The sequence below is a fragment of the Lissotriton vulgaris genome, chromosome 5, assembly GCF_964263255.1.
Source record: "Lissotriton vulgaris chromosome 5, aLisVul1.2, whole genome shotgun sequence".
Lineage (NCBI taxonomy): Eukaryota > Metazoa > Chordata > Amphibia > Caudata > Salamandridae > Lissotriton > Lissotriton vulgaris.
In genome coordinates, this window is record NC_141693.1 from 1,546,542,828 (window position 1) to 1,546,558,538 (window position 15,711).

The 15,711-nt window shown below is 45.5% G+C and overlaps 11 non-coding genes across 11 annotated transcripts; all 11 read right to left on the bottom strand.

Annotated features, from left to right (window-relative positions):
* Positions 1 to 2,959: 2,959 nt before the first annotated feature.
* Positions 2,960 to 3,032, bottom strand: TRNAR-UCG (transfer RNA arginine (anticodon UCG)). The gene has a single exon. It is a non-coding gene; the product is annotated as a tRNA-Arg (tRNA).
* Positions 3,033 to 4,527: 1,495 nt separating this feature from the next.
* On the bottom strand, positions 4,528 to 4,600 carry TRNAR-UCG (transfer RNA arginine (anticodon UCG)). Its single transcript has one exon. It is a non-coding gene; the product is annotated as a tRNA-Arg (tRNA).
* A 567-nt stretch (positions 4,601 to 5,167) lies between these two features.
* On the bottom strand, positions 5,168 to 5,240 carry TRNAR-CCU (transfer RNA arginine (anticodon CCU)). The gene has a single exon. It is a non-coding gene; the product is annotated as a tRNA-Arg (tRNA).
* An 803-nt stretch (positions 5,241 to 6,043) lies between these two features.
* Positions 6,044 to 6,116, bottom strand: TRNAR-UCG (transfer RNA arginine (anticodon UCG)). Its single transcript has one exon. It is a non-coding gene; the product is annotated as a tRNA-Arg (tRNA).
* A 644-nt stretch (positions 6,117 to 6,760) lies between these two features.
* On the bottom strand, positions 6,761 to 6,833 carry TRNAR-CCU (transfer RNA arginine (anticodon CCU)). The gene has a single exon. It is a non-coding gene; the product is annotated as a tRNA-Arg (tRNA).
* Positions 6,834 to 7,636: 803 nt separating this feature from the next.
* Positions 7,637 to 7,709, bottom strand: TRNAR-UCG (transfer RNA arginine (anticodon UCG)). The gene has a single exon. It is a non-coding gene; the product is annotated as a tRNA-Arg (tRNA).
* A 644-nt stretch (positions 7,710 to 8,353) lies between these two features.
* Positions 8,354 to 8,426, bottom strand: TRNAR-CCU (transfer RNA arginine (anticodon CCU)). Its single transcript has one exon. It is a non-coding gene; the product is annotated as a tRNA-Arg (tRNA).
* An 804-nt stretch (positions 8,427 to 9,230) lies between these two features.
* On the bottom strand, positions 9,231 to 9,303 carry TRNAR-UCG (transfer RNA arginine (anticodon UCG)). Its single transcript has one exon. It is a non-coding gene; the product is annotated as a tRNA-Arg (tRNA).
* Positions 9,304 to 9,946: 643 nt separating this feature from the next.
* TRNAR-CCU (transfer RNA arginine (anticodon CCU)) lies at positions 9,947 to 10,019 on the bottom strand. Its single transcript has one exon. It is a non-coding gene; the product is annotated as a tRNA-Arg (tRNA).
* Positions 10,020 to 10,823: 804 nt separating this feature from the next.
* Positions 10,824 to 10,896, bottom strand: TRNAR-UCG (transfer RNA arginine (anticodon UCG)). Its single transcript has one exon. It is a non-coding gene; the product is annotated as a tRNA-Arg (tRNA).
* A 644-nt stretch (positions 10,897 to 11,540) lies between these two features.
* Positions 11,541 to 11,613, bottom strand: TRNAR-CCU (transfer RNA arginine (anticodon CCU)). The gene has a single exon. It is a non-coding gene; the product is annotated as a tRNA-Arg (tRNA).
* Positions 11,614 to 15,711: the final 4,098 nt, after the last annotated feature.

Below are 15,711 nucleotides of genomic sequence, written 5' to 3' on the forward strand. Positions count from 1 at the left end.
TGCACAAATCATACAGATTTTTACACTTGAAGCACTCCATGAACACATACACAACAGCTTCCACAACCAACCAACGCACACCACGACCGAACAACCACCCCCCACCACCACCCTCCACGCCTGGACCCCGATCAGCACCGATGACACCATCCGCACGATGAACTCCATCCACTCCGGATCACCGACCGACCCCTGCCCTCACCACGTCTTCAACAAGGCCGACGCTGTCATCGCACCCCACCTGCGAGACATCATCAACACATCCTTCGACACCGCCACCTTCCCTGAGAGCTGGAAACACGCCGAACTCAGCGCTCTACTCAAGAAACCAACAGCGGACCCCACCGAACTCAAGAACTACCGCCCCATCTCGCTCCTCCAGTTTCCAGCCAAAGTCATCGAGAAGACCGTCAACAAGCAGATGGCCGCCTTCCTCGAGACGAACGGATCCCTTGACCCCTCACAGTCCGGCTTCCGAGCCAATCACAGCACCGAGACCGCCCTCATTGCCGCCACCGATGACATCCGAGCCCTGATGGACAATGGAGAAACAGCGGCCCTCATCCTCCTAGACTTCTCTGCGGCATTCGACACGGTCTGCCACCGCACCCTAGTACAGTGCCTCAGCAACATCGGAATCCAGGACAAGGCGCTGGAATGGATCGTCTCCTTCCTCGACGGAAGAACACAGAGAGTCCGCCTACCACCTTACAAGTCAGAGGCCTCCGAAGTCATCTGCGGCGTCCCTCAAGGATCTTCTTTGAGCCCCACCCTCTTCAACGTCTACATGAGCAACTTAATAGACCAATGCTTTACAAATTAGCCAACTGTGTCATCAGCAAAGGCAGCCAATGTGCCAATCCTTTATAATTCTTCTGTAGTACTTTTCTTTCTCGTAGGCAAAATTAGCACTTTAACTGCACAAATCATACAGATTTTTACACTTGAAGCACTCCATGAACACATACACAACAGCTTCCACAACCAACCAACGCACACCACGACCGAACAACCACCCCCCACCACCACCCTCCACGCCTGGACCCCGATCAGCACCGATGACACCATCCGCACGATGAACTCCATCCACTCCGGATCACCGACCGACCCCTGCCCTCACCACGTCTTCAACAAGGCCGACGCTGTCATCGCACCCCACCTGCGAGACATCATCAACACATCCTTCGACACCGCCACCTTCCCTGAGAGCTGGAAACACGCCGAACTCAGCGCTCTACTCAAGAAACCAACAGCGGACCCCACCGAACTCAAGAACTACCGCCCCATCTTGCTCCTCCAGTTTCCAGCCAAAGTCATCGAGAAGACCGTCAACAAGCAGATGGCCGCCTTCCTCGAGACGAACGGATCCCTTGACCCCTCACAGTCCGGCTTCCGAGCCAATCACAGCACCGAGACCGCCCTCATTGCCGCCACCGATGACATCCGAGCCCTGATGGACAATGGAGAAACAGCGGCCCTCATCCTCCTAGACCTCTCCGCGGCATTCGACACGGTCTGCCACCGCACCCTAGTACAGCGCCTCAGCAACATCGGAATCCAGGACAAGGCGCTGGAATGGATCGTCTCCTTCCTCGACGGAAGAACACAGAGAGTCGGCCTACCACCGTACAAGTCAGAGGCCTCCGAAGTCATCTGCGGCGTCCCTCAAGGATCTTCTTTGAGCCCCACCCTCTTCAACGTCTACATGAGCCCCCTCGCGGCCATCGTACGCAAACATAACCTCAGCATAATCTCCTACGCCGACAACACCCAGCTGATCCTCTCCCTGACCAACGACCCCGCCTCCGCCAGAGCCAACCTGCACGAAGGGATGAAAGAGGTAGCCGAGTGGATGACGACCAGCCGCCTGAAACTGAACTCGGACAAGACGGAGGTCCTCATCCTGGGCTCATCACCCTCCACCTGGGACGACTCCTGGTGGCCTCCTGCCCTGGGCACCGCACCCAAACCGACAGACCATGCACGCAACCTGGGCTTCATCCTGGACTCCTCCCTCTCCATGACCCGGCAAGTCAACAACGTCTCCTCGGCGTGCTTCAACATCCTACGCATGCTACGGAAGATCTTCTGGTGGATCCCCACCGAGACCAGGAAGACCGTCACCCAGGCCCTCGTCACCAGCCGACTGGACTACGGCAACGCCCTCTACGCCGGCACCACCGCCAAGCTCCAGAAGAGACTCCAGCGGATCCAGAACGCCTCAGCCAGACTCATCCTCGACATCCCACGAACCAGCCACATCACCGGACATCTGAGAGACCTTCACTGGCTCCCCGTCAACAAAAGAATCACCTTCCGCCTCCTCACCCACGCACACAAAGCCCTACACGACCAAGGCCCGAGCTACCTCAACAGCCGGATCAACTTCTACGCTCCCAAACGCCACCTCCGATCAGCCAACCACGCCCTCACCGCCGTCCCCCGCATCCGAAGAGCGACTACAGGAGGAAGGTCCTTCTCCTACCTGGCCGCCAAGACCTGGAACTCCCTCCCGACCGACCTGCGCCTGACCCAAGACCACCTCTCCTTCAGGAAGAAGCTGAAGACCTGGCTGTTCGAGCAGTAGCGGCACCCCCCCACCCCCCAGCGCCTTGAGACCCTACGGGTATGTAGCGCGCTCTATAAGTGTCACTGATTGATTGATTGATTGATACTTACACACCTTGCATTTCATCTACACACCCTTAAGCTAAAAACCCATTCTGTCAAGTCAAAATTCTGCAACCCTATTACATATTCAGTGCGTGTACATAGAAGCACTTCTTAATGCCACTAACATGGACAAGATTTTAGGCTGAAGATGCAATCTAAATGACTGTGCAGTATGTACTCCACTGCATGAATAATTAGGAATGAGAACATGATGGCTATAAGAGTATTGGAAGAGCCTGCTTCCATTCTGAACGGAAAGCTGAGTTGTGTGTCCATTGGTTAAAACCGACCACGAAGGGACTCGAACCCTCAATCTTCTGATCCGAAGTCAGACACCTTATCCATTAGGCCACGGGGTCATATGTCCTGCTGTGCTTATTTTTATAATGTAGGTGGTATACAAGGATGGGAAATATGATATTGATAGTTATTTAGGTTTACATCCCATTGTGTTTTTTCAGCTCCTTTCAATTAAAGCTCTCTTTTGGAATCTATATAATGAGAATGTCACCAGTACGATAAGCTTTTGTTTTCTTTTTTGCATTTAAACCTCTTTCTTCATGAGATTAAAGCTCAGTTGTATGCTTTACATAGCTCTGGATATTTCCAGAAGTGGAGAGAAACTGTTTTGACAGTAGTACAAACTGCTCCTTTCTGGATATGCCAATTTACACACGCTCAAAGGTTGTATACGTTTCATGAATCCTGCCTTGCCCTATTCAAGTAGCTGAAAGTTACACCAATCCAATTCAGATCATTTTTTCCAAAGGAATATCTTCTGCCGGGTCAAAGTTGCATCTGACAAAGATAGGTGTTTAAAAATCTACTTTGTAGTTTCAGAACACCAACATGAGTCCGGAGAGTACAGAAGTAAAATGGTACCATTTCAAAGTTTCTAATACCTCATAAGCTTCTGAGCGGAAGCATGTAATAAATATATACATTTTTCAAGAAAAGTAATACTGGATATTGGTTTTCACCTCAGATGGGACTCGAACCCACAATCCCTGGCTTAGGAGGCCAGTGCCTTATCCATTAGCCCACTGAGGCACAGATGAACACTTGCAGTCTAGAGGCATTATTTAAATGTATTCAATCGTCAAACACTGGTGTCTGCACACAGGACATTTCTCAGTTCTCTCCATAAGTAAACTTCCCATTTTCATCCTCTTCCATCCCCGACTTTAACACTCTGTTCTGTGCTATAATGGAGGCTCTGCATTTCGCGCAAGTGGAGAGAAATTGGAGGAGAACCACTTTCGACTCAACACTTCTTCTTTCCTGGATGCTTTTCTCAATAAACTGGGCTTTGACAGTGGTATCAAGCCGTCCTTGTCTTCAGCAGGACACAGAAACAGGCACCAAGTCTGCTAACCAAGTTCAACCACACTCTGCAACTTAATAGACCAATGCTTTCCAAATTAGCCAACTGTGTCATCAGCAAAGGCAGCCAATGTGCAAAACCTTTATAATTCTTCTGTAGTACTTTTCTTTCTCGTAGGCAAAATTAGCACTTTAACTGCACAAATCATACAGATTTTTACACTTGAAGCACTCCATGAACACATACTTACACACCTTGCATTTCATCTACACACCCTTAAGCTAAAAACCCATTCTGTCAAGTCAAAATTCTGCAACCCTATTACATATTCAGTGCGTGTACATAGAAGCACTTCTTAATGCCACAAACATGGACAAGATTTTAGGCTGAAGATGCAATCTAAATGACTGTGCAGTATGTACTCCACTTCATGAATAATTAGGAATGAGAAAATGATGGCTATAAGAGTATTGGAAGAGCCTCCTTCCATTCTGAATGGAAAGCTGAGTTGTGTGACCATTGGCAAAAACCGACCACGAAGGGACTCGAACCCTCAATCTTCTGAACCGAAGTCAGACACCTTATCCATTAGGCCACGAGGTCATTGGTCCTGCTGTGCTTATTTTTATAATGTAGGTAGTATGCAAGGATGGGAAATATGATATTGATAGTTATTTAGGTTTACATCCCATTGTGTTTTTTCAGCTCCTTTCAATTAAAGCACTCTTTTGGAATCTATATAATGAGAATGTCACCAGTACGATAAGCTTTTGTTTTCTTTTTTGCATTCAAACCTCTTTCTTCATGAGATTAAAGCTCAGTTGTATGTTTTACATAGCTCTGGATATTTCCAGAAGTGGAGAGAAACTGTTTTGACAGTAGTACAAACTGCTCCTTTCTGGATATGCCAATTTACACACGCTCAAAGGTTGTATACGTTTCATGAATCCTGCCTTGCCCTATTCAAGTAGCTGAAAGCCTGTCACCACCTCTAGAAACAACAGTTACACCAATCCAATTCAAATCATTTTTTCCAAAGGAATATCTTCTGCCGGGTCAAAAAGTAAAATGGTACCATTTCAAAGTTCCTAATACCACATAAGCTTCTGAGCGGAAGCATGTAATAAATATATCAATTTTTCTGGAAAAGTAAGAGTGGATATTGGTTTTCACCTCAGATGGGACTCGAACCCACAATCCCTGGCTTAGGAGGCCAGTGCCTTATCCATTAGGCCACTGAGGCACAGATAAACACTTGCAGTCTAGAAACATTATTTAAATGTGTTCAATCGTCAAACACTGGTGTCTGCACACAGGACATTTCTCAGTTCTCTCCATAAGTAAACTTCCCATTTTCATCCTCTTCCATCCCCGACTTTAACACTCTGTTCTGTGCTATAATGGACTCTCTGCATTTCGAGCAAGTGGAGAGAAATTGGAGGAGAACCCCTCTCAACTCAACACTTCTTCTTTCCTGAATGCTTTTCTCAATAAACTGGCCTTTGACAGTGGTATCAAGCCGTCCTTGTCTTCAGCAGGACACAGAAACAGGCACCAAGTCTCCTAACCAAGTTCAACCACACTCTGCACCTTAATAGACCAATGCTTCACAAATTAGCCAACTGTGTCATCAGCAAAGGCAGCCAATGTGCCAATCCTTTATAATTCTTCTGTAGTACTTCTCTTTCTCGTAGGCAAAATTAGCACTTTAACTGCACAAATCATACAGATTTTACACTTGAAGCACTCCATGAACACATACTTACACACCTTGCATTTCATCTACACACCCTTAAGCTAAAAACCCATTCTGTCAAGTCAAAATTCTGCAACCCTATTACATATTCAGTGCGTGTACATAGAAGCACTTCTTAATGCCACTAACATGAACAAGATTTTAGGCTGAAGATGCTATCTAAATGACTGTGCAGTATGTACTCCACTTCATGAATATTTAGGAATGAGAACATGATGGCTATAAGAGTATTGGAAGAGCCTGCTTCCATTCTGAATGGAAATCTGAGTTGTGTGTCCATTGGCAAAAACCGACCACGAAGGGACTCGAACCCTCAATCTTCTGATTCGAAGTCAGACACCTTATCCATTAGGCCACGCGGTCATATGTCCTGCTGTGCTTAATTTTATAATGTAGGTAGTATCCAAGGATGGGAAATATGATATTGATAGTTATTTAGGTTTACATCCCATTGTGTTTTTTCAGCTCCTTTCAATTAAAGCACTCTTTTGGAATCTATATAATGAAAATGTCACCAGTACGATAAGCTTTTGTTTTCTTTTTTGCAATTAAACCTCTTTCTTCATGAGAATAAAGCTCAGTTGTATGCTTTACATAGCTCTGGATATTTCTAGAGGTGGAGAGAAACTGTTTTGACAGTAGTAAAAACTGCTCCTTTCTGGATATGCCAATTTACACACGCTCAAAGGTTGTATACGTTTCATGAATCCTGACTTGCCCTATTCAAGTAGCTGAAAGCCTGTCACCACCTCTAGAAACAACAGTTACACCAATCCAATTCAAATCTTTTTTTCCAAAGGAATATCTTCTGCCGGGTCAAAGTTGCATCTGACAAAGATAGGTGTTTAAAAATCTACTTTGTAGTTTCAGAACACCAACATGACTCTGAAGAGTACAGAAGTAAAATGGTACCATTTCAAAGTTCCTAATACCTCATAAGCTTCTGAGCGGAAGCATGTAATAAATATATCAATTTTTCTGGAAAAGTAAGAGTGGACATTGGTTTTCACCTCAGATGGGACTCAAACCCACAATCCCTGGCGTAGGAGGCCAGTGCCTTATCCATTAGGCCACTGAGGCAAAGATACACACTTGCAGTCTAGAGGCATTATTTAAATGTATTCAATCGTCAAACACTGGTGTCTGCACACAGGACATTTCTCAGTTCTCTCCATAAGTAAACTTCCCATTTTCATCCTCTTCCATCCCCGACTTTAACACTCTGTTCTGTGCTATAATGGACTCTCTGCATTTCGAGCAAGTGGAGAGAAATTGGAGGAGAACCCCTCTCGACTCAACACTTCTTCTTTCCTGAATGCTTTTCTCAATAAACTGGGCTTTGACAGTGGTATCAAGCCGTCCTTGTCTTCAGCAGGACACAGAAACAGGCACCAAGTCTCCTAACCAAGTTCAACCACACTCTGCAACTTAATAGACCAATGCTTCACAAATTAGCCAACTGTGTCATCAGCAAAGGCAGCCAATGTGCCAGTCCTTTATAATTCTTCTGTAGTACTTCTCTTTCTCGTAGGCAAAATTAGCACTTTAACTGCACAAATCATACAGATTTTACACTTGAAGCACTCCATGAACACATACTTACACACCTTGCATTTCATCTACACACCCTTAAGCTAAAAACCCATTCTGTCAAGTCAAAATTCTGCAACCCTATTACATATTCCGTGCGTGTACATAGAAGCACTTCTTAATGCCACTAACATGAACAAGATTTTAGGCTGAAGATGCAATCTAAATGACTGTGCAGTATGTACTCCACTTCATGAATATTTAGGAATGAGAACATGATGGCTATAAGAGTATTGGAAGAGCCTGCTTCCATTCTGAATGGAAATCTGAGTTGTGTGACCATTGGCAAAAACCGACCACGAAGGGACTCGAACCCTCAATCTTCTGATCCGAAGTCAGACGCCTTATCCATTAGGCCACGCGGTCATATGTCCTGCTGTGCTTATTTTTATAATGTAGGTGGTATGCAAGGATGGGAAATATGATATTGATAGTTATTTAGGTTTACATCCCATTGTGTGTTTTCAGCTCCTTTCAATTAAAGCACTCTTTTGGAATCTATATAATGAAAATGTCTCCAGTACGATAAGCTTTTGTTTTCTTTTTTGCATTAAAACCTCTTTCTTCATGAGAATAAAGCTCAGTTGTATGCTTTACATAGCTCTGGATATTTCTAGAGGTGGAGAGAAACTGTTTTGACAGTAGTAAAAACAGCTCCTTTCTGGATATGCCAATTTACACACGCTCAAAGGTTGTATACGTTTCATGAATCCTGACTTGCCCTATTCAAGTAGCTGAAAGCCTGTCACCACCTCTAGAAACAACAGTTACACCAATCCAATTCAAATAATTTTTTCCAAAGGAATATCTTCTGCCGGGTCAAAGTTGCATCTGACAAAGATAGGTGTTTAAAAATCTACTTTGTAGTTTCAGAACACCAACATGACTCTGAAGAGTACAGAAGTAAAATGGTACAATTTCAAAGTTCCTAATACCACATAAGCTTCTGAGCGGAAGCATGTAATAAACATATAAATTTTTCTGGAAAAGTAAGAGTGGATATTGGTTTTCACCTCAGATGGGACTCGAACCCACAATCCCTGGCTTAGGAGGCCAGTGCCTTATCCATTAGGCCACTGAGGCACAGATAAACAGTTGCAGTCTAGAGGCATTATTTAAATGTATTCAATCGTCAAATAGTGGTGTCTGCACACAGGACATTTCTCAGTTCTCTCCATAAGTAAACTTCCCATTTTCATCCTCTTCCATCCCCGACTTTAACACTCTTTTCTGTGCTATAATGGAGGCTCTGCATTTCGCGCAAGTGGAGAGAAATTGGAGGAGAACCACTTTCGACTCAACACTTCTTCTTTCCTGGATGCTTTTCTCAATAAACAGGGCTTTGACAGTGGTACCAAGCCGTCCTTGTCTTCAGCAGGACACAGAAACAGGCACCAAGTCTCCTAACCAAGTTCAACCACACTCTGCAACTTAATATACCAATGCTTTACAAATTAGCCAACTGTGTCATCAGCAAAGGCAGCCAATGTGCCAATCCTTTATAATTCTTCTGTAGTACTTTTCTTTCTCTTAGGCAAAATTAGCACTTTAACTGCACAAATCATACAGATTTTTACACTTGAAGCACTCCATGAACACATACTTACACACCTTGCATTTCATCTACACACCCTTAAGCTAAAAACCCATTCTGTCAAGTCAAAATTCTGCAACCCTATTACATATTCAGTGCGTGTACATAGAAGCACTTCTTAATGCCACTACCATGGACAAGATTTTAGGCTGAAGATGCAATCTAAATAACTGTGCAGTATGTACTCCACTTCATGAATAATTAGGAATGAGAACATGATGGCTATAAGAGTATTGGAAGAGCCTGCTTCCATTCTGAACGGAAAGCTGAGTTGTGTGTCCATTGGCAAAAACCGACCACGAAGGAACTCGAACCCTCAATCTTCTGATCCGAAGTCAGACGCCTTATCCATTAGGCCACGCGGTCATATGTCCTGCTGTGCTTATTTTTATAATGTAGGTGGTATGCAAGGATGGGAAATATGATATTGATAGTTATTTAGGTTTACATCCCATTGTGTTTTTTCAGCTCCTTTCAATTGAAGCTCTCTTTTGGAATCTATATAATGAGAATGTCACCAGTACGATAAGCTTTTGTTTTCTTTTTTGCATTTAAACCTCTTTCTTCATGAGATTAAAGCTCAGTTGTATGCTTTACATAGCTCTGGATATTTCCAGAAGTGGAGAGAAACTGTTTTGACAGTAGTACAAACTGCTCCTTCTGGATATGCCAATTTACACACGCTCAAAGGTTGTATACGTTTCATGAATCCTGCCTTGCCCTATTCAAGTAGCTGAAAGCCTGTCACCACCTCTAGAAACAACAGTTACACCAATCCAATTCAAATCATTTTTTCCAAAGGAATATCTTCTGCCGGGTCAAAGTTGCATCTGACAAAGATAGGTGTTTAAAAATCTACTTTGTAGTTTCAGAACACCAACATGAGTCCGGAGAGTACAGAAGTAAAATGGTACCATTTCAAAGTTCCTAATACCTCATAAGCTTCTGAGCGGAAGCATGTAATAAATATATAAATTTTTCAAGAAAAGTAAGAGTGGATATTGGTTTTCACCTCAGATGGGACTCGAACCCACAATCCCTGGCTTAGGAGGCCAGTGCCTTATCCATTAGGCCACTGAGGCACAGATGAACACTTGCAGTCTAGAGGCATTATTTAAATGTATTCAATTGTCAAACACTGGTGTCTGCACACAGGACATTTCTCAGTTCTCTCCATAAGTAAACTTCCCATTTTCATCCTCTTCCATCCCCGACTTTAACACTCTATTCTGTGCTATAATGGAGGCTCTGCATTTCGCGCAAGTGGAGAGAAATTGGAGGAGAACCACTTTCGACTCAACACTTCTTCTTTCCTGGATGCTTTTCTCAATAAACTGGGCTTTGACAGTGGTATCAAGCCGTCCTTGTCTTCAGCAGGACACAGAAACAGGCACCAAGTCTGCTAACCAAGTTCAACCACACTCTGCAACTTAATAGACCAATGCTTTCCAAATTAGCCAACTGTGTCATCAGCAAAGGCAGTCAATGTGCAAAACCTTTATAATTCTTCTGTAGTACTTTTCTTTCTCGTAGGCAAAATTAGCACTTTAACTGCACAAATCATACAGATTTTTACACTTGAAGCACTCCATGAACACATACTTACACACCTTGCATTTCATCTACACACCCTTAAGCTAAAAACCCATTCTGTCAAGTCAAAATTCTGCAACCCTATTACATATTCAGTGCGTGTACATAGAAGCACTTCTTAATGCCACTAACATGGACAAGATTTTAGGCTGAAGATGCAATCTAAATGACTGTGCAGTATGTACTCCACTTCATGAATAATTAGGAATGAGAACATGATGGCTATAAGAGTATTGGAAGAGCCTGCTTCCATTCTGAATGGAAAGCTGAGTTGTGTGACCATTGGCAAAAACCGACCACGAAGGGACTCGAACCCTCAATCTTCTGATCCGAAGTCAGACACCTTATCCATTAGGCCACGCGGTCATATGTCCTGCTGTGCTTATTTTTATAATGTAGGTGGTATGCAAGGATGGGAAATATGATATTGATAGTTATTTAGGTTTACATCCCATTGTGTTTTTTCAGCTCCTTTCAATTAAAGCACTCTTTTGGAATCTATATAATGAGAATGTCACCAGTACGATAAGCTTTTGTTTTCTTTTTTGCATTTAAACCTCTTTCTTCATGAGACTAAAGCTCAGTTGTATGCTTTACATAGCTCTGGATTTTTCCAGAAGGGTAGAGAAACTGTTTAGACAGTAGTACAAACTGCTCCTTTCTGGATATGCCAATTTACACACGCTCAAAGGTTGTATACATTTCATGAATCCTGCCTTGCCCTATTCAAGTAGCTGAAAGCCTGTCACCACCTCTAGAAACAACAGTTACACCAATCCAATTCAAATCATTTTTTCCAAAGGAATATCTTCTGCCGGGTCAAAGTTGCATCTGACAAAGATAGGTGTTTAAAAATCTACTTTGTAGTTTCAGAACACCAACATGACCCTGAAGAGTACAGAAGTAAAATGGTACCATTTCAAAGTTCCTAATACCTCATAAGCTTCTGAGCGGAAGCATGTAATAAATATATAAATTTTTCTAGAAAAGTAATAGTGGATATTGGTTTTCACCTCAGATGGGACTCGAACCCACAATCCCTGGCTTAGGAGGCCAGTGCCTTATCCATTAGGCCACTGAGGCACAGATGAACACTTGCACGCTAGAGGCATTATATAAATGTATTCAATCGTCAAACACTGGTGTCTGCACACAGGACATTTCTCAGTTCTCTCCATAAGTAAACTTCCCATTTTCATCCTCTTCCATCCCGACTTTAACACTCTGTTCTGTGCTATAATGGAGGCTCTGCATTTCGAGCAAGAGGAGAGAAATTGGAGGAGAACCACTTTCGACTCAACACTTCTTCTTTCCTGGATGCTTTTCTCAATAAACTGGGCTTTGACAGTGGTATCAAGCCGTCCTTGTCTTCAGCAGGACACAGAAACAGGCACCAAGTCTCCTAACCAAGTTCAACCACACTCTGCAACTTAATAGACCAATGCCTTACAAATTAGCCAACTGTGTCATCAGCAAAGGCAGCCAATGTGCCAATCCTTTATAATTCTTCTGTAGTACTTTTCTTTCTCGTAGGCAAAATTAGCACTTTAACTGCACAAATCATACAGATTTTTACACTTGAAGCACTCCATGAACACATACACAACAGCTTCCACAACCAACCAACGCACACCACGACCGAACAACCACCCCCCACCACCACCCTCCACGCCTGGACCCCGATCAGCACCGATGACACCATCCGCACGATGAACTCCATCCACTCCGGATCACCGACCGACCCCTGCCCTCACCACGTCTTCAACAAGGCCGACGCTGTCATCGCACCCCACCTGCGAGACATCATCAACACATCCTTCGACACCGCCACCTTCCCTGAGAGCTGGAAACACGCCGAACTCAGCGCTCTACTCAAGAAACCAACAGCGGACCCCACCGAACTCAAGAACTACCGCCCCATCTCGCTCCTCCAGTTTCCAGCCAAAGTCATCGAGAAGACCGTCAACAAGCAGATGGCCGCCTTCCTCGAGACGAACGGATCCCTTGACCCCTCACAGTCCGGCTTCCGAGCCAATCACAGCACCGAGACCGCCCTCATTGCCGCCACCGATGACATCCGAGCCCTGATGGACAATGGAGAAACAGCGGCCCTCATCCTCCTAGACTTCTCTGCGGCATTCGACACGGTCTGCCACCGCACCCTAGTACAGTGCCTCAGCAACATTGGAATCCAGGACAAGGCGCTGGAATGGATCGTCTCCTTCCTCGACGGAAGAACACAGAGAGTCCGCCTACCACCTTACAAGTCAGAGGCCTCCGAAGTCATCTGCGGCGTCCCTCAAGGATCTTCTTTGAGCCCCACCCTCTTCAACGTCTACATGAGCAACTTAATAGACCAATGCTTTACAAATTAGCCAACTGTGTCATCAGCAAAGGCAGCCAATGTGCCAATCCTTTATAATTCTTCTGTAGTACTTTTTTTTCTCGTAGGCAAAATTAGCACTTTAACTGCACAAATCATACAGATTTTTACACTTGAAGCACTCCATGAACACATACTTACACACCTTGCATTTCATCTACACACCCTTAAGCTAAAAACCCATTCTGTCAAGTCAAAATTCTGCAACCCTATTACATATTCAGTGCGTGTACATAGAAGCACTTCTTAATGCCACTAACATGGACAAGATTTTAGGCTGAAGATGCAATCTAAATGACTGTGCAGTATGTACTCCACTTCATGAATAATTAGGAATGAGAACATGATGGCTATAAGAGTATTGGAAGAGCCTGCTTCCATTCTGAATGGAAAGCTGAGTTGTGTGACCATTGGCAAAAACCGACCACGAAGGGACTCGAACCCTCAATCTTCGGATCCGAAGTCAGACGCCTTATCCATTAGGCCACACGGTCATATGTCCTGCTTTGCTTATTTTTATAATGTAGGTGGTATTCAAGGATGGGAAATATGATATTGATTGTGATCAAGGGCATAGTCAAATCATTGCCTATCCTGGCACAACAACAGGGTCGTGTCCAGAGGGCATATCACCGAGTAACCCCAGAGATGCTGGCTCAGGCAGCAGTGGTCCACCCTTGCCCCCTCTCCGGTGATCTGGACAGGGATCTGCAGACCCTGCAGGACTGGCTTTTTGACAGGCTAAATGATCTTGCCCCGGAATTGACATCTCGCCTGACGCCGAAAAGGGTCTCTGCGCCTTGGTTCACCGCTGCACTGTCGGCTACGCGGCAGCAGTGCAAGGTAGCCGAAAGAGCCTGGCGGGCACAATATGATACTGTTGCCAAGGGGACCTACAAAACGGTGGTTAAGGCTTATTACCGGGACATTCGCCTGGAAAAAAAAGCATATCTAGCCAGGAGAATAGAAGCTGTTTCTAACTCCTGCAAGGAGATTTTCTCCATTGTGAGAGAATTCACGTCCCCATGGTCTAACACCTCGGACGAAAAGCCATCAGGTACCTGGGCTACGGACCTTGCTGAGTTCTTTACGAGCAAGATCCAACGCATTCAGGAGTCGTTCCTGGCACCAGTGTCCACGGTCCAGATTATACCGGATATCACCATATCGCCGCAGGCCTGGCCAGGTGTGACGCTGAGTGTGTTTCCACCGATTTCTTCTCCTGACTCCTTAGCTCTAATGGGCAATTTAAAATCGGGTTCACCCCTTGACCCATGCCCTGCTAAATTTTTAGCGAAAGTTGCGGAGGTGATTAACCCACTGGCCAACCCGCTGTTAAATCTTTCGCTGAAGCATGGAGTGGTCCCACAAGCTTGGAAACAGGCGATGGTGATTCCCTTGCTTAAAAAGCCAGGCCTAGATCCGAAGGCCCCAGTTAATTATAGGCCCATCTCTCTGTTGCCGGCTCTCACGAAGATTTTGGAAAAACACGTTCAAGGTGTGCTTTCCAATTTCCTTGAAACCAACGAGATCCTGCATGCCACCCAATCGGGCTTTCGTCCCCATCTTAGCACAGAGACTGCGCTCCTTGAAGTCTCAGAAACCATTAAAGGGGTTCTGGACTCTGGGGGCAAAGTCATGCTGGTGATGTTAGATTTGTCGGCGGCGTTCGACACCGTTCCCCATGATGGTCTTCTCGCCAGACTCTCTGAGATAGGCCTACGGGGGACGGTGTTCGACTGGTTTTCTTCCTTTCTAGCAGGCCGCCGGCAAACGACCTGGGCTCCGCCGGATTCCGCCGTGATGCCGCCTCTGGGAGTCGGGGTCCCACAGGGCTCTATCTTGAGCCCGACCCTCTTCAACATCATTATGACCCCGTTGGCGGCATTGGTGGAGTCTCATGGCGCCCAGATCGTATCCTACGCGGATGACACCCAGCTCCTCTTCTCTTGTAAGAGAGGAGGTGACTTTGATGGGGAGAGTATTCGGGATTGCCTTGGGGCTGTTTTTCAATGGTTCCATCTGAACAGCCTCAAGTGCAATTCCGATAAGTCCGAGGTACTTTTCTTTGGGTGTGACACAGAGCCAGACTGGCAGGCCTGGTGGCCAATGAATATGTTCCCTCCGTCTTGTTCCTCCCAGGTTGCCAAGAATCTGGGGGTCAAGATGGATAATAGGCTAACCTTGAAATCCCAGATCCTGGGGGTGTCGGGCACTTGCTTCGGCATCCTTAGGATGCTGCGGAGGTTTCTTCCCCTGCTTTCCGAGGAACACAGGACATTGACAGTCCAGGCTCTGATTGGGTCCAGGTTGGATTATTCCAACATTCTTTACCTGGGCCTCCCAGAGTACTTGCTGCAGCGGCTTCAAGTGGTGCAGAATGCCGCTGCAAGGGCAATTTATGGTCTTAATAGGCGTTCCAGTGCCTCGGGCCTGTTGAAAACTTTGCACTGGCTTCCCATCCGCAAGCGGATCGCCTTTAAGGCTCTGACTCTGGCCTTTAAAGCTCTTCACAAGGGGGGAGCTAAGTACCTCCAAAAGAGACTGGTCTTTTATCAACCGACCAGGTCTCTGAGGTCGGAATCCCTGTACTTGGCAGTTGTTCCACGTGTAAAGAAAGCGCGCCTCGGAGGCCGCTCTTTTGGATTGCTGGCACCACAGCTGTGGAACTCTTTGCCGCTTGCTCTGCGGGGAGCCACTAGCCTGTTGGCTTTTAGAAAAGGACTTAAAACTTGGCTGTTTACTCAGTAGTCTGTTTACTGTGAGCTTTTGTCTGGCACTCCGTTTATTCTTTTATC